Genomic DNA, 5,728 nt, shown 5'->3' with positions numbered 1-5,728 from the left:
AATATTAAGTCTCTCTAAGAAAACAAAACATTTCTAAATATTTCTAAAGAATTTGTTTACAAGTATGAATAATTCATATTGACATAACAGATTGTACCTATTTAAGCTAGAATTCAAAGGGTGGTACTTAGAGACACTTTCTTAACCCCCTTCCCAATGCCATGTGCATCTTAAGTAATAAAAACTACAATTAAAAATTTGCATAACTCAAACTTTTCACTAGTTCACACTGGTCAATTGAATCTACATGAGTATAGTTTGAATACTCTGGGAAATTTCAGAGGCTAGTTTATAGAATTATAGATTTAGATCTGGAAAGTTACCTTAGAGACTATGAAATACACCTCCCCTCCTATTGGATGATGATTTGTTCACCAAATCACTCCTATCTGAAACAGGATTTGAGCCCTCACTCTATAGCCAGTGTCCTAGAGCTAGTCCAAGGATGGGGGACCTGTGGCCTCGAGGCCACATGTAGCCCTCTAGGTCCTTAAGTGTGGCCCCAAGGGGGTTTCTTCTGTGAAGTTTTGATTCAGTCAGAGGGCCACACTTGAGGATCTAGAGGGTCACATGTGACCTTGAGACTGCAGTTTCCCTAGCCCTGAACCTATTCCATTCTACATGTACATATCTGGAGTGTGAATCCCATTTGGTATTGCTTCACTACTGAAAGAACTTCATTTCCCTTTCCTAGATGGCAGCTCCTCTTGTCCATCTCTGCCAGGCTCAGTCTTATAAAAATGATCTTTCCTTTGGTACCATGTGTCACTTTGGAGACACTCCCTGATCTCAAGTCTTTGCCAGCAATTTCTCCTCCAGATGTACTCTGTACTCTATCAAATAGAATCCCTAACAGCTGGTGGGCCTGGCTGTTTACATTATGGGCAGACAGAGAGAAAGCCAATTTCTTCTTCTTATAAGGTCTAAAAGGAAGATCAAATAGACACAAAGGTATGTAGGAAGAAAGAATGCTGTCCCAAATTCCAAGAAGCTGGATGTTCATAGGGTTTCCTTTGGCACATTAAAACTCAGTGAATCTATCAACCCTCAAACACACTTCCATAGAGATTTGCTAGGTTGAAGAGGGCAGGCAGTGTCTGAAAAGGGCATCAGGGAACAAGGTGGATCTGAACTCCTTCTGACTCTGTTTAACTCGGGGTGTCTGAAAAAAGGAGGAAGAGTTTTGGTGTCTTCGGGAGAAAGCTAGGTATTAGAAGAAAGGAATGGCAGAGGAAGGATCTGGAATCCTGGGACTATAGAATGAGAAGTTGAGAGGATCTTAGAAGTCATCTAAGATCCTCCCCTTCATCATCTCTTAGTGCCTCCCCCAACCATTTGATATTTGATATGAGTTTTTTATTCCTATGCAGGGGCATGTTGTCCCTCCCATTAGGACAGAAACTCCCTGAGGAAAGGGAATGTTTCAGTCTTGTCTTTGTATTCCCAGCATGGAGCACAGGGCATGACACAGAACAGGCAATTTATACATATCTCTTCATTGATGTTAGTTCAGAGGTTTAACCAATCAACAAGCATTTATTAAGCTCCTACTATATGCTGGATGGTGGGGGACGGGAATTGATAAAAAGGATGAAATAATACCTACTAGGATCAATGAAGCAGAGATTCAGGATTAGCACAGACCTCAGAGGTCGTTGGATGCATCTCCTCTCCATTTTGCAGATGGGAAATCTAACGTTAAGTGATTTGTTCAGCATTTCAACTAGTAAACACCTGAAGGGGAATTTGAGCCTGGATCCTTCTGTGCCATATCTGCTACATATTGCAGAAATCAATAGAGATCCACAGAATTAAAATGACTTGTCTAAAGGTCATACAACAAGAGAGTGGCAGCACATGGCATACTTTATGGAATCAGTCTGGGTGGCAAAAACTGTGTGTGGTGCTGGGAATTCATGGGAAGTGTAGGTATACATGGATGGGGTAGAGAGATGACCCTCTGGACTTCTGGCATCCAGGAGAGCCCCCCCATCTGTTTCATGTAGTTCTTACTCAATTATTAACACTCCCAATCCACTCTTCCTTGGTCACATTTATAGACCAAGAAGCTGACACCCTTATGGTTTGCTTTTAAAATTCATGCCTTCTGGGGCAGCTAGGTGGCCCAGTGAATAGAGCACCAGCCCTGGAGTCAGGAGGACCTGAGTTCACATCCAGCCTCAGACACTTAACACTTACTAGCCATGTGACCTTGGGCAAGTCACTTAATCCACTTGCCCTGCCTTCCCCCCTCAAAAAAAAAAAGCAAAACAACAACAACTCATGGCTTCCTAGAATGTCTTCCATCCTCATCTATGCATCTCAACATCCTGATCTTTCCCCAAGTTTCATTACAAAGTGATAAGAAGATTGGACAAATGATTGGCTCACTGGACTCTGCTCCAGTCAAACTGACTACACAGGAAATATTATGTTTAGTTCTGGGTGCCATGCTTTAAGAAGTCCATTAATAAATTTGAGAGTATCTAGAAGCTGGTGACTAGGATAGTTAAAGTTCTCAAGATCATGCTGTATGGATTAGTTTAAAGGAATAGGGTCTGTTTAGCCTGGAGAAGAAAAGAATCAGGGGAAATTTGCTTGCTGCCTTCCAATATTTGAATGATTGGCATAGAGAAGATTGATTATATTTATTCTTTCTTCTTCCCATCAAAGTGGAAAATTTGGGACTTTTCTCAACTGTTCACAAGTTGTGTGACCCTGGATGAGTCATTGAATCTCTCAATTAGCCAACAAGCATTTATTAATCATTTCGGAATTTACTCACTTATAAAATGAGAGGGTTGGATAGGTGGGTGCTCCGATTGCTTTCAGCCAGAAGTGTGCTGGACAGAGATCATACAGGCTCTGGAAAGCTGACTGTTAAATTTTCAGTATGAAAATTTATACCTTGGAAATCAGCAAAGGCTACAAATCATATTTGTGTTAATACAGGGTTTGATTTCTTGTTTTATCCATTACCTAGACTTGGGAAAGTGATGGAAAAAATGTTGACAATGCAGATTACACTTGAAAGTATGTAAGATATAAATTTTTTTCTGGTTGTTAAACATATACCTGTACACCACAGCTTTCTGCTCTAAATCTGTGATTCTGTGATATTAAGAGACGTAAAAACAATCCCTCCCCTCAAAGAGTTTACAGCCTGGTGGGAGAAACAACAGGTATATATAATTAAATACATACAAGACAAATGCAGAGCTGATGGAGTTGAGTCTCAGTCTCCCCATTTGTAATTAAGAGGATTGCATTAGTTGTTGTCCAAGGCTGTTTTAGCTCAAATTTAGAATGTGAGACCATCTAGATGAACTTACTTCCCTATCCCATTTTATAGTGTGGAAAATTGAGTCCTGGGATTCCTCCGCTCCTATCTGGAATGCCTCCTTCCCTCCCGTACTTCATGGATTGGCAGTAGCCTAAATCAAACCTGTCACAAGAAACTTCCAGGAACAGAAAGCTTCCAGTATGTCTGTGCCTGAGTATTCATTCTATCAGGTTTTCTTTTCTTTTTCCCTTCTCCTTTCATATGATCTTAAATAAGACTTTTACCAAAGTGACATTTTCCCTCTTCTTCCAGCTCCCCTGGTGAAATGTTTACTCAACATAGGGAAGGAACCCATTTGTTCTGACAGTCTTGCATAGGGGACTAGAGCTGCCTCAGCTGGGGGCCTCACCAGAGTCTTCTGCATCAATGGGTAGTGGGTGAGCTCACTTGGATTCCTCTGACAAGTGAAGCTGCCAAAGGATCGCTCCTTGTTGTACCAAACTCTATGACTAAGACAGCACCAGCAGAGGCCCCAAAACACATGTTATGACAAGGCTGATGCCAGCTTGTCAGTCCAATCAGAGATACGTTTCCCAAATGCAGCATACACTTTCATAGCAACTGGGGATTTTGAAAAAGATAAAAGGGCGAAAAGATTTCACAATCACCTCTACAAAGACTTTTTGAAAGGAGGTGACTAATTCAGACATATTTCTTAGCAGAGCATTTAGGGCGGGGTTGAAAAAGCAGAGGTGAGATCAAAGGACCGTCGGAGATGATGGGCATCTCCTCACACTCTTTCATAGACAAGAGTTGGTCCCACTGTACTCTGGCAAGAGGAGTGCCCTTCCTAGAGTCATGCAATATTCATCTGGAAAGGAACTGAGACATTCATTCCTCTCCTCCCACCCCGACTGTTTTATAGAAGTGAGAACTCAAACCCAGAAAGGAAGATTGACTTACCAAAAGGTGTAAAGCTAGTAAGTGGAAGAACCTGAACTTATTCAGAATAATACAGAGGCAGTTCTGAAACTGGAACCAAGGGGATCTGTGTTCAGATCCTGATTCTGCTGCACTAATAAGCATTTGTGAGCATAGGTTTCCCCTCTCTAGGCCTCATTTTCCTCCTCTATGAAAGGAAGGGGCTGGACTAGACACCTTCACCTTTATGTGACTACATGAAAGTAGCAAGGTGGCCCAATGGATGGTGACCAGGGCCTGGAGTCAGGAAGACCTAAATTAAAATCTGGTCTCAGATACTTACTAGCTGTGTAACCCTGGATGAGTCACTTAATTTCTGTCTCAGTTTACTCAACTGTAAAATGGGAATTAAAATAGCACTTACCTCCCAGAGCTATGAGGCTCAAATGAGATAACCTACTAAAGCTTTCTGCAAATCTGAAAGTGCTATTAAGTGCTAAAATTATTATTATTTTTTCTCATCTATAAAATAAGAAAACTGGAATCAGATGCCTCTAAGGTCCCTTTCACCTCTAAATCCAATGAACCTAGGTCTTTGGATGAAGTCTAAAAACCTGTTTCCAATCATACCATAAGTTGATAGCTAGAAAGGACCTAGACATCTAGGCCAATCCCTTATTTGAGAGATGAGAAGATGAAGACCTCAAGAAGTTGTGACTCAGCAGGGAGTGAAAGGGCTGCCAGTGAATCCACCTCAGACCCAAGGCTCTTTTTGCTGGGTGATACAGAAGGCTACGTTTCTTCTCTATTGTAAAGAAAAGCTCAGGGTTTACCTTTCTCAGTGCCAAGACTCAGAGGCTCCAGTCTCCCTAAAGAAACTCTTAAGACCTGAGTGCAACTGATCATTCTTTCCTGATAATAACTATGAATTTTTTTCAGCCCTTACAGTCATAATGCACTTTCTGTGTATACATTTTCTATGATGAAGACAGATTGCCTTTGAGCCAGGGGAGAGTACTAAGTACAAACGGTAGAAAATACAGCTACAAATGAAGCTGGTGGCTGCTGGTTTTCTGATTTAATTCTTATCAATTACATAAGCATTTATCCAGTAACTTCTGTGTGCAAGACTCTGGAGATACACAGTCTACAAAAAAAAAAAATTCCTACCTTTAAGTACCTTACATACTACAAGGAGATACACCCTTGAAAGAGAAAAGATGTAATGTACTGGAAATAGTCCTGAATTTGGAGGCAGGAAACCTAAAATTTTGACTCTGATACCTAGCAGCTGTGTAATTTTAAGGCAAGTCACTTAACATCTCTAAGCATCAACTTTCTCATCTGTAAAATGGGTATACTATTATTCCTATTGCTGTGGAGAATGTTCTTTATTGGCCTTAATAGGCTATTGGCAAAAGTTACTATTATCTGCCTTTTAAATAAAGAGAAAGTAAGGCTCACAGAGGTTAGTTATTGTAATATAATGCCAAAAGAAGGCAACTTCCCAGGTTCAAAATACCA

Source organism: Petaurus breviceps, unplaced genomic scaffold (genome assembly GCF_028583685.1).
Source record: "Petaurus breviceps papuanus isolate PSGF00001 unplaced genomic scaffold, PetGlider_PUasm1.0 186, whole genome shotgun sequence".
Lineage (NCBI taxonomy): Eukaryota > Metazoa > Chordata > Mammalia > Diprotodontia > Petauridae > Petaurus > Petaurus breviceps.
The sequence above is the reverse complement of the archived record's forward strand: the minus strand, read 5'-3'. Positions refer to the sequence as shown.